Source organism: Phocoena phocoena, chromosome 2, assembly GCF_963924675.1.
Source record: "Phocoena phocoena chromosome 2, mPhoPho1.1, whole genome shotgun sequence".
In the NCBI taxonomy this organism is placed as follows: Eukaryota; Metazoa; Chordata; class Mammalia; order Artiodactyla; family Phocoenidae; genus Phocoena; species Phocoena phocoena.
The window spans coordinates 20,127,144-20,144,547 of NC_089220.1; positions in this window are offsets into that span (position 1 = coordinate 20,127,144).

Here is a 17,404-nt window from a genome sequence, read left to right on the forward strand (position 1 = left end):
GTATAATCATCATAGCCTAACAAATAAAAGAAAAACAGCCAGATCCATCAATCCAAATTTTACCTCGCTCCTCTCACCTACAACCAGTTGTGCTTTCTGCCTATGACTTATAATTTTTTTATATGTAAAAAGACCTTAAAAGGAAGAAAAAGTAGTGAGTAAACAAAAGCATTAAATTACTAGGTATGCCAATTAAATCTAACTACTACAATATAGAAGTGATTTTACAGTTTCCTAAATTCAGCATCTAAATATTTTTTTAACATCTTTAATGGAGTATAATTGCTTTACAATGGTGTGTTAGTTTCTGCTGTATAACAAAGTGAATCAGCTATACATATACCCTAAATATTTTTTATATTGGAATTTATTTATTTATTTGCAGTACGTGGGCCTCTCATTTTTGGGGCCTTTCCCGTTGCGGAGCACAGGCTCCGGACGTGCAGGCTCAGCGGCCATGGCTCACGGGCCCAGCCGCTCCGCGGCATGTGGGATCTTCCCGGACCAGGGCACGAACCCATGTCCCCTGCACCAGCAGGCGGACTCTCAACTACTGCGCCACCAGGGAAGCCCTTATATTGAAATTTTAAATGAATGCTATGCTTCTTGAAGCCAGGAATCACACCACTTTTATTTCTTTCCAAGCAATGATAGCACACACCCTCTAATGATAGGTGCAGGCAGTAGATACACGCTGAGTTAACCAGCAAATGTGTGGATTAATGAAGAGCGAATGTAATGTGTAATGGATAAAAAATACCCATCCCAAGTCATATACCATCATGAAACCTATGGGACAAAACGATAATCTTATATAAAGTCAGAAAGAGGAAAAGCCTCAAATACAAAGGAGACAGAATCAGAAAAGCATCAAACTGCTCAGTAGCCCACTGTAAGCGACTGAGATGTGCTTAAAGAAGATAAGTGTGTTTGTTTATTTACTTATGCATTATAAAATATTTTTTACTTTATAAAAGTTTGGCACATATTTACATTAAAATAAACCATATACAATTTTAACTTATGGATATATTTTTATGGAAGCAAGCTTTTTAATACAATGAGACACCTGGAAGTCCCCTCTCTTCTTTCAAAGATGTTTCTGTGTCCAATACATAAATAAATAAATCAACAATTATCAGAAGATTATGAAGAAATATAAGACTGTAAGACATGTGTATAAGGATATCAAGTGGGGGAATTGCCTGGTGGTCCAGTGGTTAAGACTCAATGATTTTACTGCCATGGGCTGGGGTTTGATACCTGGTGGGAGAGCTAAGACCCCGCAAGAGGCCAGACACCGCCAAAAAAAAAAAAAAAGGATATCAAGACGGATGTCCAAAATAGAGTGGATGACAATCCACGTGTATTCTCCCTTTTCTTACAATATTTACAATCACTTCCTTTGATCTAGTAAATAATTACATTAGAATGCAATTGAACTTAACAAATAAACTGGATACTAAATGAATAGTCTCTTTCATATAGTAGGAACTCAATAAATATTTCCTAAATTCTGTTAATGCAGAAATTTTATGCTACTTGCAAGAATTACTCCAATTTCTGTGACTGAACTTGAATTACTATTTTTTGAAAGATTGGTCTACTGTACTGTAAGTTTTCCTTTCTGACCCCCAGAAAGGAAAAGTATGAGGATTTCTGATATACGGGAAAAAAAGAGTCCTCCTTGAAAAATCACAGGCAGGACTTGCCAAAGACAGGATGGGGCTAATTTGATCACTTGTTTTCCACTAGCGGGCTGCACTCAAGGCAGACACAGATCTTCAGGTAGATGTAGCCTCTGCTAAGCCTGGAAGAGAAGTCTGTACTGACTTCAGAGCTGCTCATGTACTTCTAAGCCTGAGTGACACAGTTCTGATAAATGCTGCTATAGAAGAGTGTCACATCTTTCTGCCGAAACCTCTAGGGAACCTGTGAAGTAACCGTTGTTGTATTCAGTCCCTTGCCACCCAACTGTAATATTCTGTCTACTGCTGAAGATGCAGGGTCCTTCATTTTTTCCATTAGTCTTTACCAGGGGTCAGCGAACTTTCTTTGTTAAAGAGACAGTGCTCTTTTGACCAATGTAGAAGAAAAAGAGACAAACAAGAAAACTTATGTGGCTTGGCTTGGGGGCCATAGAGTTTCAGATGGGCTATTGCAAAGAGATATAAATATCTTTGCTGTGAGCATCTTTACACATGGATCATGTATAAGATACTCAAAGGTATATTCCCAGAGGTGAACATGCAGCATCGTAGGCTATGGGTATTGTCAACTGAACTGAATCTGAAGTAGTTTAAACAATTGACACATTATTTGCAGTATATGAAAATCCCCGCTGCATATTCCACCAACACTTAGTTCAGCCCCTTTACTCCACATGCTAAATAACACTTGAAGCATTAGACATTGTAGTTTGGGCAATATGGTAGGTGTGAAACTATATCTCTTTGTGATTTTACTATTAGGTATTCTCTTGGTTGCAATAAAATCGAGCAACCTTTATATGTTTATTGGACATCTTTATTTCCTCTTTTATGAAGTGCCTGAACAAGTTATTTGCCCATTTTATTACTGGATTTCTCAAGTTAAAAAAAAAAGAATATTTGATATATGTTTATTATGTATATAATTTATAGTGATTCATATATATCACAAATATGTATAAAATATACAAATGCAAACACTGGAGCTAAATGCTGGAGCTACACATTTATGGAAAGTAGTGCAAAACATTAATCAAATTTGGATTGATGTGATGAATATAAATTTTCTCTTACCGTCATAATTCATTTGCATTATAATGGGAATTAACACTTTATGTCAAATGAATAAGACCTTGTTTAACTCTCCCAATATGAGGACTTTATAAATTTACCCTCAGGTAAATCCCCAAGATGTTGTGATTGAGGTTTTTAACATCCTATCCAGTCCTGTCTTCATTTTTTCCTTGATGGTCTTCTGCCATTACGCAGCTATTCTCCTGATCAACAATATGCACTGACAAATCACCATGGATAGAGAATAACTTTATTAAAGGTCATAAAAGTCACCGAATGTGAGAACAGGAAGGAAACCTAGACCCATCCTCCTCCTTTGAGAGAGGAGGACTCTGAGAACTTGTGTGTGTTGTGGGGTGGATGGGGTACAGTTCAGAGAGTTGCCAGACAGAGCAAAGTTGGTTATGGTCAGAGACAGGATGGGGCCAGATTTTTGTTTGTTTGTTTTTACTTCATACCTCATCAATTTACTTGAAAATTTGGGGATTTTTTCAGAAAGATAACATGCTTATTTTTAAAATTAATTTTTATTGGAGTATAATTGTTTCACAATGTTGTGTTAATTTCTACTGTACAGCAAAGTGACTCAGCTATATATATATATATATATATCTCCTTTATTGGATTTCCTTCCCATTTAGGTCAGCACATAACATTAAGTAGAGTTCCCTGTGCTATACAGTTGGTTCTCTTTGTCTATTTTATACATGGTATCAATAGTGTATATGTGTCAATGCCAGTCTCCCAATTCCTCTCATTCCCCCTTTCCCCCTTGGTATCCATACATTTGTTCTCTATGTCTGTGTCTCTGTTTCTGCTTTGCAAATAAGATCATTTTTCTGGAAATTTTATTTTCTTGCTTATGGCAGCAGAATATAAGAGAGGGAGAGAGACAGACAGACATGGACTGGATAGATCAGAGGAGTGAGGGAAGCATGGATTCCTCTTTACCATGTGGCAGTGTGGCCAAAGCTAGTGTCTCTGTCAAGTCTCTCTTTGGACACAGTATGCCCTGGAAATTCCATGACCATTTCCCCCCAAAAAAGGGAAGGACTCAGCTAAATTCCCATTAATTAAATTGTTTCTAGTTTTTGGACCACCTACCAACCCAAATAATCCCTTTATGACTTTTCCTCCTTAACAGGCTCAGATCACCTCAACTTTCTTGCATCTCTGTCATCCCCCAACATTCAGGTCCCCACCAGGCACTGAGGAATAATGGGAAAGGGGAAAGAGAGGTGGTACTAGGGCATTCTCACATTTGCAAAGTAGAGAGAGAACACTCCTTGGACACTAGTATAATTAGAATGTGCATAAATATTCACACCTCCACAAAGACCCACCCTGCTATGTCCTGGAAAGTCATATGTTTCCGTGCCTGGATCATTCTCCTTGACTTTTATCATCTAAAGTGAAACTAAAAGCAGGTCCTGAGTAGGAGAGGAAATTTAGTATGCTCTTATGATGGAGGAAATTTATCTGCCTCAGAGTAGTTCAGATGTTTTGGCAGAAATATAAAATTCAGTTAAAGAAATGGCCTGAAATGAACTGTTTGACGATTAACCATGATGACTGCAGTGATAGCATAGTTCTAAGAGCCCTTCTGAAGCTAAGCCAATCTGGCAAACTGGGGGTAACAACTTCTTAAAAATACATATGTAAAATATTTCTTAATACAATAATAGTTTATATGCCAGGTATTGTTATAAGATATATAGATTAATCTTCACAAAAACCCTATGAAGTAGATATTACTATCAAAATTTTAAAGCTCAGGAAACAAGGCACAGAAATGTTAATAAATTGCCCAAGGTCACAGAACAGATAAATGGTAACCTAACTCACAGAATCTTTATGCTGGTCACTTCTCCATAATTCCTCTCCAATTAGAAATGAGAGGAAACTATAAGGTTTTTAAAATGTTAGAATTTTGTTTGAGGATAATCTGGAAAAAATGATGTTGTATTTGTATGGTATTCTTTTTTAAAAAATTTTATTGAAGTATAGTTGATTTACAATGTCATGTTTTCAGGTTTAAGCACAGCAATTGTTATTTACATATATTACATATAATATAGTATATACTATATGTTATATATATTTATATGTATATTATTATATATGTTCTTTTTCAGATTCTTTTCTCTTATAGCTTATTACAAAATATTGAGTACAGTTCCCTGTGCTATACAATAGATCCTTGTTCATTACCTATTTTATGTATGTGGTGTGGATTTGCTAATCCCAACTTCCTAATTTATCTCTCCCCCCGCCTTTCCCCTTTGGTAACCATAAGTTTGTTTTCTATGTCTGTGGGCCTATTTCTGTTTTGTAAATAAGTTCATTTGTATCTTTTTTTTAGATTCCACATATAAATGATATCATATATTTGTCTTTCTCTTTATAGTTTACTTCACTCAGTGTGATAATCTCTAGGTACATCCATGTTGCTGCAAATGACATTATTTCATTCTTTTTTATGGCTGAGTAATATTTCATTGTATATATATATATATATATATATATATATATATATATACCACATCTTCTTTACCCATTCATATGTCAGTGGACATTTATGTTGCTTCCATGTCTTGGCTATTGTAAATAGTGCTGCAACGAACATTGGGGTACATGTATCTTTTTGAATTAGAGTGTTTGTCTTTTCCAGGTATATGCTCAGGAGTGGAATTGCCGGATCATATGGTAACTCTATTTTTAGTTTTTTAAGGAGCCTCCATACTGTTTTCCACAGTAGCTGCATCAATTTACATTCTCACCAACAGTGTAGGAGGGTTCCCTTTTCTCCACACCCTGTCCAGCATTTATTACCTATAGACTTTTTAACAATGGCAATTCTGACTGGTGTGAGGTAGTACCTCATTGTAGTTTTGATTTGCATTTCTCTAATAATTAGCAGTGCTGAGCATTGTTTCATGTGCCTGATGGCTATCTGCATGTCCTTTTTTGCAGAAATGTCTATTTAGATCTTCTGCCCATTTTTTGACTGGGTTGTTTGGTTTTTTGATATTGAGCTATATGAGCTGTTTGTATATTTTGGAAATTAATCCCTTGTTGGTCGCATCATTTGTAAATATATTCTCCCATTTTGTAGATTATTTTTTTGTTTGTTGATGGTTTTCTTTGCTGTACAAAGCTTTTAAGGATTTTTATTACATTTAAAACAAATGGCCATTCTTTTCTTTTGAAAGCAAAGTTTATGAAGTAGATACGTACATTAAATCTGGTTTTTTTTTAAGCTTTCATACTGCTCATTCCCAGAAATGTAATACATTTGCCATCTAGAGACCAATAGACTAGATTTGAAGTGAGAAGACTAAGATTTAAACTCTGACACTAACTTTGGGTAACCTGGGTCAAGTTAGTGGTTTGAGTAGTCAACATTCTAATGCACAAAATAAAGGCTCTTTCTGGTTCTTGAATATGAGACTATCCATTGAGTGCTTTCTGTGCATAAGGCACTCACTGTATAAGCAGTGTGTTAAACACTAGTGGGCAATTGTGGAAAGTGGAATAAGAAACCAGTTGGTTAATACATTCTAACTTCTTTAAGGATGGATACTTCTTAATTTGGGCTGCTATATATAGCAAAGTACCACAGACTGAGTGACTAAAAGAAATATAAATTCTCACAGTTCTGAAAGCTGGAAATCCAAAGTCATAGCACTGGCAGATTAAGTGTTTTCTGGGAGTCCCCTTCCTGCTTCAAAGACAGCAATCTTCCTGCTATGTCCTCACATGGCCAAAAACAGGTAAGAGAGCCCTCTGAGATCTTTTTAAGGAACACTAATTTCATTCATGATCTAATCACCTTGCAAAGACCTGCACCTCATAATACTGTTATATTGGGGATTAGGATTCTCTTTTTTTCCAGTTTTATTGAGGTATAATTGACAAATAAAATTGTAATATATTTAAAGTGTACAACATGACAATTAGATCCTCAGACCTCATTCATAGATACTCAGACTTCATTCATCTTAAAGCTGAAAGTTTGCACCCTTTTACCAACTCTTTCCCATTTACTCCACCCCCACCATTCCACTCTGTTTCTATGAGATTGATTTAAAATATATATATATATATATATATATATATATATATATATATATTCCACATATAAGTGATATCATCCAGCATTTGTATTTCTCTGGTTGGCTTAATTCACTTTATAGCATAATGCCCTTCGTTTTCATTCATGGTGCTGCAAATGACATGATATCCTTTTTTTTTAAAACTGAATAATATTCTTTTATAGGTAGATAATTAGATATACTTCACATTTTTTAATCCATTCATCTCTTGACTGACATTTAGTTCGTTTCCGTAGTTTGCCTATTGTAAATAATGCTGCAATGAATAAAGTTGCAAAGATATCTTTTTGAAACAATGATTTTATTTCCTCTGGGTGTATATCTAGAAGTGGGAGTGTTGGATCACATGGTGGTTCTATTTTTAATTTATTGAGGTGCCTCCCTACTGTTGTGCATAGAGGCTGTACCAGTTTACATCCACATCAACAGTGTACAAACTTCATCTTTTCTCTGCATCCTAGCCAGCACTTATCACTTGTCCTTTTGATAATAGACATCCTAACAGGTGTGAAGAAATACCTCATTGTAGTTTTGATTTGTATTTCTCTGGTAATTAGTGATATTGAGCACCTTTTCATGTACCTATTGGTCATTTGCGTGTCTTCTTTGAAATTATACCTATTCAGGTTCTTTGTCCATGTTTTAATTGGGTTATTTGCTTTTTTGGTATTGAGTTGTATGGGTTCCTTTTATATTTTGGATATTAATCTCTTATTAGATATGTGGTTTGCCAATATTTTCTCCCATTCTTTAGACTGATTTTTTATTTTGTTGATGGTTTCTTTTGCTGTATAATTATTTATTTTTGCTTTTGTTGCCTTTACTTTGGTGTCAAAACCAAAAAATCATTGCCAAGATCAATATCAGAAAGCTTCCCTCACTATGTTTTCTTCTAGCAGTTGAATGGTGTTAGGTCTTACATTTGTCTTCCATCCATTTTGAGTTGACTTTTGTGTATAGTGAAAGATGAGGCCAAGTTTCATTATTTTGCATGTGGCTATCCAGTGTCCCCTAACATCATTTATTGATAAGACTATCCTTTCTCCATTGTATATACTTTGCATCTTTGTTAAAATTAATTGACTGTATATGCATAGGTTTACTTCTGAGCTCTTTGTTCTCTTTCATTGATCAATTTGTCTATTTTTATGACAATATCATACTGTTTCAATTATAAAAGCTTTGCAATATTGTTTGAAATCAGAATGTATGATGCCTCTACCTTTGTTTTTCTTTCTCAAGATTGCTTTGGTTATTGGAGATCTTTTGTGGTTCCAAAAAATTTTCCAAACAATTTTAGGATTGTTTTTCTATTTCTGTGAAAAATGCCTTTGGAATTTTGATAAAGATTGCATTGAGTCTGTAGCTCACTTTGTGAAGTATGGGCATTTTAATAATATTGATTCTTCCAACCCATGAGCACAAAATATCTTTCCATTTATTTATGTTTTCTTCAATTTCTTTTATCAATGTTTTATAATTTTCAATGTACATAATGCTTTGTAAACGGGACTGTTTTGTTAATTTCTCTTTTCAATAGTCCTTTAATGTGCCTTGTGAGACAAGTCTAGTGGTGATAAACTCCTTCAGCTTTTGCTTGTCTAGGAAACTCTTTATCTCTCCTTCAATTCTGGAGAACAATTTTGTTGGGTAGTGTATTCTTGGTTGGCTATGTCTGAGACCTTTGTGATTGTACAGCCACCTCCTTTGTTCTTAGTGGCTCCTAGAAGTTGAGGGTGTGCCAAGACCTGTTAGTGTCCTAACTGTGTGGGAAAAGCCCATATACCTGCTTAAGCTGCCAAAGGAATATTGTCTGCCCCTTCAGCTCCCCAATGCAGGCTAATTGGAAGCCCAGCCTTCAGGCAGCATCTGGGAAAGTCAGGGCATTAAATATGCATTCTAGCTCCTACCCAGGAGAAACTGAGAGCTGGGTGTTTGTGCTTCTCAATCTATTCTGACCCAAAGGGAATAGGCACTGGGAGTGTACGTGCACCCAAATAGAACCACCTTTTTTTTGTGTGTGTGGTCCTGGGGGAGTCATGGATGCCAAGCCCCACTGGCTCCCAGAGCTATTTGGGAGCCAGTCCCTCAGACGGCAGCCGTAGCAGTTGGGGTATGAGACATCTTTCCAGAGAGGTGCTGGAGACTTGGTTTTACTGTTGGAGGGATCCAGAGGGAGAAGACAGGAGAAGTGCCCATTAGCTCTTTCAGACTACCTGGATGATCCCTGTCAGCACCTAGATGCTCACTAATTAGAAGCCAGACGCTTACTGAGCAGCTGGTAAATGATGCAAACTCCTACTGAGAAAACCAAGGAGATGAGCATTTTTGTTGGCTCCTTCTGTGCTGAGCCAGTGTCGGGGTGCAGGTGAGGCTGGGATGTAGGGGTGGAGGCAGGGTTCTTTAGTTGTGGGGAATATTTACCTGTGCATTTAACAATTTTGTTTTGTTTGCTATAGTCGTGTTGTAATCATGAACACAAGCCCTATTTGGCCTCTCAGAGCTAGGTGTTTTGGGGGTCCTGTATCTCGGGTGGCAGCTTTAAAAGTTGGGGCCCTGTATATGTGGTCTATACTCTCTACTCCTCAGGGAAAAGCTGAGAACTGGAGCTCTCTTCTGCCACAGTATGGCGCTGTGTCCAGGATGGGGTTTATGGCAACAGTATGTCTCACCATTTTGATGTGGGTGTTTTCTCAGTACCCAATGTGCAGGAATCACTCATATAGTTTCTGGATCTCTCTCAGCAGGAATCAAGCCATGCATAGCTGTATTTGTGGTGCATCTGTGGGAGGAGGAAAATTCAGGAGCCTCATATGTCACCATCTTGGTGGCATCCCTGATGTTAGGAATTCAACATATGAATTTTGGGATGAGACCAATATTTAGTCCATTTCAAATACCTCTCTCAGTGCTAAGTTTGCCTTACTATTATTGTCCTTGAAGCCATCCAAAACTATTGCTTTATTTGGAAAGCATATTGGTACCCACATGTTCATAATAGGAGAAACACATACTTGGATAGAACCTTGGTTCTGTACTAATTACGACCCCCCATAGTGGCTTGTGGTTATTCCCTTCCTGACTTACTGGCCCCATCAATTTATCATGTTAATATATATCATTATTATGTGCATAAAAATCAGTGAGGCTTGGAGGAGCTTCAAGATGGTGGAAGAGTAAGACACAGAGACCACCTTCCTCCCCACAAATACATCAGAAATACATCTACACATGGAACAACTCCTATAGAACACTTATTGAATGCTAGCAGAAGACCTCAGACCTCCCCAAAGGCAAGAAACTCCCCACGTACCTGGGTAGGGCAAAAGAAAAAAGGAAAAACAGAGACAAAAGAACAAGGATGGGACCTGCACCAGTGGGAGGGAGCTGTGAAGGAGGAAAGATTTCCACACACTAGAAAGCCCCTTCGTGGAGGGAGAGTGCGGGTGGCGGAAGGGGGATCTTCGGGACCGCGGAGGACAGCGCAGCAACAGGGGTGTGGAGGGCAAAGCAGGGAGAGATTCCCACACAGAAAATTGGTGCCGACCGGTGCTCACCAGCCTGAGAGGCTTGTCTGCTCACCCGCTGGGGTGGGCGGGGCTGGGAGCTGAGGCTTGGGCTTCAGTCGGAGCACAGGGAGAGGACTGGGGTTGGCGGCGTGAACACAGCCTGCAGGGGATTAGTGCACCACGGCTAGCCGGGAGGGAGTCTAGGGAAAAGTCTGCACCTGCCGAAGAGGCAAGAGACTTTTTCTTCCCTCTTTGTTTCCTGGTGCGGGAGGAGAGGGGATTAAGAATGCTGCTTAAAGGAGCTCCAGAGACAGGCGCGAGCCGCGGCTAAAAGCGCGCGCGAACCCCAGAGACCAGCATGAGACGCTAACGCTGCTGCTGCAGCCACCAAGAAGCTTGTGAGCAAGCATAGGTCATTATCCACACCTCCCCTCCCGGGAAGTCTGTGCAGGCCGCCACTGCCAGGGTCCCATGATCCAGGGGCAACTCCCCCGGGAGAACACAAGGCGTGCCTCAGGCTGGTGCAACGTCACGTCGGCCTTTGCCGCCGCAGACTCGCCCCGCACTACGTACCCCTTCCTCCCACCCTGGCCTGAGTGAGCCGGAGCCCCGAATCAGCTGCTCCTTTAACCCCGTCCTGTCTGAGCGAAGAACAGATACCCTCAGGCAACCTACATGCAGAGGCGGGGCCAAATCCAAAGCTGAACCCCAGGAGCTGTGCGAACAAAGAAGAGAAAGGGAAATCTCTCCCAGCAGCCTCAGGAGCAGCGGATTAAATCTCCACAATCAACTTGATGTACCCTGCATCTGTGGAATACCTGAATAGACAATGAATCATCCCAAACTGAGGAGGTGGGCTTTGGGAGCACTGATATATATATAGATAGATATTCCCCCCCCCCCTTTTTCTCTTTTTGTGAGTGTGTATGTGTATGCTTCTGTGTGTGATTTTGTCTGTATAGCTTTGCTTTTACCGTTTGTCCTAGGGTTCTGTCTGTCCATTTTTTTGTTTTTTTTATTACTTAAAATTTTTTTTCTTAATAATTATTTTTTATTTTACATTATTTTATTTTATTTTATTTTATCTTCTTCTTTCTTTCTCTCTTTCTATTTTTTCTCCCTTTTATTCTGAGCTGTGTGGATGATAGGCTCTTGGTGCTCCAGCCAGACATCAGGGCTGTGCCACTGAGGTGGGAGAGCCAAGTCCAGGACACTGGTCCACAAGAGACCTCCCAGCTCAACATAATATCAAACAGCAAAAACCTCCCAGAGATATCCATCTCAACACCAACACCCAGCTTCACTCAACAACCAGCAAGCTACAGTGCTAGACACCCTATACCAAAGAACTAGCAAGACAGGGACACAACCCCATCCATTAGCACAGAGGCTGCCTAAAATCATAATAAGGCCACAGACACCCCAAAACACACCACCAGATGTGGACCTGCCCACCAGAAAGACAAGATACAGCCTCATCCACCAGAACACAGGCAATAGTCTCCTCCACCAGGAAGCCTACACAACCCACTGAACCAACCTTAGCCACTGGGGACAGACACCAAAAACAATGGAAACTACGAACCTTCAGTCTGCAAAAAGGAGACCCCAAACACAGTAAGTTAAGCAAAATGAGAAGACAGAGAAACACACAGCAGATGAAGGAGCAAGATAAAAACCCACCAGACCTAACAAATGAAGAGGAAATAGGAAGTCTACCTGAAAAAGAATTCAGAATAATGATAGTAAAGATGATCCAAAATCTTGGAAACAGAAAGGAGAAAATACAAGAAACGTTTAACAAGGACCTAGAAGAACTAAAGAGCAAACAAACAATGATGAAAAACACAATAAAGGAAATTAAAAATTCTCTAGAAGGGATCAATAGCAGAATAACTGAGGCAGAAGAACGGATAAGTGACCTGGAAGATAAAATAGTGGAAATAACTACTGCAGAGCAGAAAAAAGAATAAAGAGAATTGAGGACAGTCTCAGAGACCTCTGGGACAACATTAAACACACCAACATTCGAATTATAGGGGTTCCAGAAGAAGAAGAGAAAAAGAAGGGACAGAGAAAATATTCAAAGAGATTTTAGTTGAAAACTTCCCTAATGTGGGAAAGGAAATAGTTAATAAAGTTCAGGAAGCACATAGAGACCCATACCGCATAATTCCAAGGAAAAACACACCAAAACACATATTAATCAAACTATCAAAAATTAAACACAAAGAACAAATATTAAAAGCTGCAAGGGAAAATCAACAAATAACATGTAAGGGAATCCCCATAAGGTTAACAGCTGATCTTTCAGCAGAAACTCTGCAAGTCAAAAGGGAGTGGCAGGACATATTTAAAGTAATGAAAGAGAAAAACCTATAACCAAGATTACTGTACACAGCAAGGATCTTATTCAGATTTGATGGAGAAATTAAAAGCTTTACAGACAAGCAAAAGCTAAGACAATTCAGCACCACCAAAACGGCTTTACAACAAATGCTAAAGGAACTTCCCTAGGCAGGAAACACAAGAGAAAGAAAAGACCTACGATAATAAACCCAAAACAATTAAGAAAATGGTAATAGGTACATACATATCGATAATTACCTTAAATGTAAATGAATTAAATGTTCCAACCAAAAGACATAGACTGAATAAATGGATAGAAAAAGAAGACCCATATATATGCTGTCTACAAGAGACCCACTTCAGACCTAGGGACACATACAGCCTGAAAGTGAGGGGATGGAAAAAGATATTCCATGCAAATGGAAATCAAGGAAAACCTGGAGTAGCAATTCTCATATCAGAGAAAATAGACTTTAAAACAAAGACTATTACAAGAGACAAAGAAAGACACTACATAATGATCAAGGGATCGATCAAAGAAGAAGATATAACAATTATAAATATTTATGCACCCAACATAGGAGCACCTCAATATATAAGGCAAATACTAACAGCCATAAAAGGGGAAATTGACAGTAAAACCATCATAGTAGGGGACTTTAACACCCCACTTGCACCAATGGACAGATCATCCAAAATGCAAATAAATAAGGAAACACAAGCTTTAAATGATACATTAAAAAAAAAGGACTTAATTGATATTTATAGGACATTCCATCCAAAAAAACAGAATACACATTTTTCTCAAGGGCTCATGGAACATTCTCCAGGATAGATCATATCTAAGGGTCACAAATCAAGGCTTGGTAAATTTAAGAAAATTGAAATTGTATCAAGTATCTTTTCCGACAACAATGCTATGAGACTAGATATCAATTACTGGAAAAAGTCTGTAAGAAATACAAACACATGGAAGCTAAACAACACACTACTTAATAACCAAGAGATCACTGAAGAAATCAAAGAGGAAATCAAAAAATACCTAGTAACAAATGACAATGAAAACACAACAACCCAAAACCTATGGGATATAGCAAAAACAGTTCTAAGAGGGGAGTTTATGGCTATACAAGCCTACCTTAAGAAACAGGATACATCTCAAATAAACAACCTAACCTTACACCTAAAGCAATTAGAGAAAGAAGAACAAAAAAAACCCAAAGTTAGCAGAAGAAAAGAAATAATAAAGATCAGATCAGAAACAAGTGAAAAAAGAGTAAAGGAAATGATAGCAAAGATCATTAAAACTAAAAGCTGGTTCTTTGAGAAGATAAACAAAATTGATAAACCATTAGCCAGAGTTATAAAGAAAAAAATGGAGAAGACTCAAATCAATAGAATTAGAAATGAAAAAGGAGAAGTAAAAACTGACACTGCAGAAATACAAAGGATCATGAGAGATTACGACAAGCAACTATATGCCAGTAAAATGGACAACCTGGAAGAAATGGACCAATTCTTAGAAATGTACAACCTTCCGAGACTGAACCACGAAGAAATAGAAAATATGAACAGACCAATCACAAGCACTGAAATTGAAACTGTGATTAAAACTCTTCCAACAAACAAAAGCCGAGGACCAGATGGCTTCACAGGCAAATTCTTTCAAACATTTAGAGAAGAGCTAACATCTATCCTTCTCAAACTCTTCCAAAATATAGCACAGAGAGGAAGTCTCCCAAACTCATTATATGAGGCCACCATCACCCTGATATCAAAACCAGACAAAGATGTCACAGAAAAAGAAAACTACAGGCCAATATCACTGATGACCATAGAGGCAAAAACTCCTGAACAAAATACTAGCAAACAGAATCAAACAGCACATTAGAAGGATCATACACCATGATCAAGTGGGGTTTATCCCAGGAATGCAAGGATTCTTCAATATATGCAAATCAATCAGTGCGATACACCATATTGACAAATTGAAGGAGAAAAATCATATGACCATCTCAATATATGCAGAGAAAGCTTTTGACAAAATTCAACATGCTTTTATGTTAAAAACCCTCCAGAAATTAGGCATAGAGGGAACTTTCCTCAACATAATAAAGGCCATATATGACAAACCCACAGCCAACATCATCCTCAATGGTGAAAAACTGAAAGCATTTCCACTAAGATCAGGAACAAGACAAGTTTGCCCACTCTCACTACTCTTATTCAACATAGTTTTTGAAATTTTAGCCACAGCAATCAGAGAAGAAAAGGAAATAAAAGGAATCCAAATCAGAAAAGGAGAAGTAAAGCTGTCACTGTTTGCAGATGACATGATACTATACATAGAGAATCCTAAAGATGCTACCAGAAAACTACTAGAGCTAATCAATGAATTTGGTCAAGTAGCAGGATACAAAATTAATTCATAGAAATCTCTAGCATTCCTATACACTAATGATGAAAAATCTGAAAGTGAAATCAAGAAAACACTCCCATTACAGCAAAAAGAATAAAATATCTAGCAATAAACCTACCTAAGGAGACAAAAGACCTGTATGCAGAATATCATAAGACATTGATGAAAGAAATTAAAGATGATACAAATAGATGGAAAGATACACCATGTTCTTGAATTGGAAGAATCAACATTGTGAAAATGACTCTACTACCCAAAGCAATCTACAAATTCAATGCAATCCCTATCAAACTACCAATGACATTTTTCACAGAACTAGAACAAAAAATTTCACAATTTGTATGGAAACACAAAAGACCCTGAATAGCCAAAGCAATCTTGAGAAACAAAAACAGACCTGGAGGAATCAGGCTCCCTGACTTCAGACTATACTACAAAGCTACAGTAATCAAGAAGTATGGTTATGGTACAAAAAGAGAAACATAGATCAATGGAACAGGATAGAAAGCCCAGAGATAAACCCACACACATATGGTCAACTTATCTTTGATAAAGGAGGCAAGAATATACAGTGGAGAAAGGACAACCTCTTCAATAAATGGTGCTGGGAAACTGGACAGCTACATGTAAAAGAATGAAATTAGAACACTCCCTAACACCATACACAAAAATAAACTCCAAATTGATTAAAAACCTAAATGTAAGACCAGGAACCATCAAACTCTTAGAAGAAAATATAGTCAGAACACTCTATGACATAAATCACAGCAAGATGCTTTTTGACCCACCTCCTAGAGAAATGGAAATAAAAACAAAAATAAACAAATGGGACCTAATGAAACTTCAAAGCTTTTGCACAGCAAAGGAAACCATAAACAAGACCAAAAGACAACCCTCAGAATGGGAGAAAATATTTGCAAATGAAGCAACTGACAAAGGATTAATCTCCAAAATTTACAAGCAGTTCATGCAGCTTAATAACAAAAAATCAAACAACCCAATCCAAAAATGGGCAGAAGACCTAAATAGACATTTCTCCAAAGAAGATATACAGACTGCCAACAAACACATGAAAGAATGCTCAACATCATTAATCATTAGAGAAATGCAAATCAAAACTACAATGAGATATCATCTCACTCCAGTCAGAATGACCATCACCAAAAAATCTACAAACAATAAATGCTGGAGAGGGTGTGGAGAAAAGGGAACACTCTTGCACTGCTGGTGGGAATGTAAATTAATACATCCACTATGGAGAACAGTATGGAGGTTCCTTAAAAAACTACAAATAGAACTACCATATGACCCAGCAATCCCACTACTGGACATATACCCTGAGAAAACCAAAATTCAAAAAGAGTCATGTACCAAAATGTTCATTGCAGCTATATTTACAATAGCCCAGAGATGGAAACAACCTAAGTGCCCATCATCGGATGAATGGATAAAGAAGATGTGGCACATATATACGATGGAATATTACTCAGCCGTAAAAAGAAACGAAATTGAGCTATTTGCAATGAGGTGGTTGGACCTAGAGTCTGTCATACAGAGTGAAGTAAGTCAGAAAGAAAAAGACAAATACCGTATGCTAACACATATATATGGAATTTAAGAAAAAAAAATGTCATGAAGAACCTAGGGGTAAGACAGGAATAAAGACGCAGACCTACTGGAGAACGGACTTGAGGATATGGGGAGGGGGAAGGGAGAGCTGTGACAGGGTGAGAGAGAGTCATGGACATATACACACTAACAAACGTAGTAAGGTAGATAGCTAGTGGGAAGCAGCCACGTGGCACAGGGATATTGGCTCTGTGCTTTGTGACTGCCTGGAGGGGTGGGATAGGGAGGGTAGGAGGGAGGGAGACGCAAGAGGGAAGACATATGGGAACATATGTATATGTATAACTGATTCACTTTGTTATAAAGCAGAAACTAACACACCATTGTAAAGCAATTATACCCCAATAAAGACGTTAAAAAAGAAAAAATGTTACTTCAATGTTAATCAGGGCAGTGGAAAAAAAATCTTAAATGTAAAGTAATAAAGCATTTAAGTAAACTTAAAAAAAATCATTAGAGAAATGCAAATCAAAACTACAATGAGATATCATCTCACTCCAGTCAGAACGGCCATCATCAAAAAATCTACAAACAATAAATGCTGGACAGGGTGTGGAGAAAAGGGAACACTCTTGCACTCTTGGTGGGAACGTAAATTGA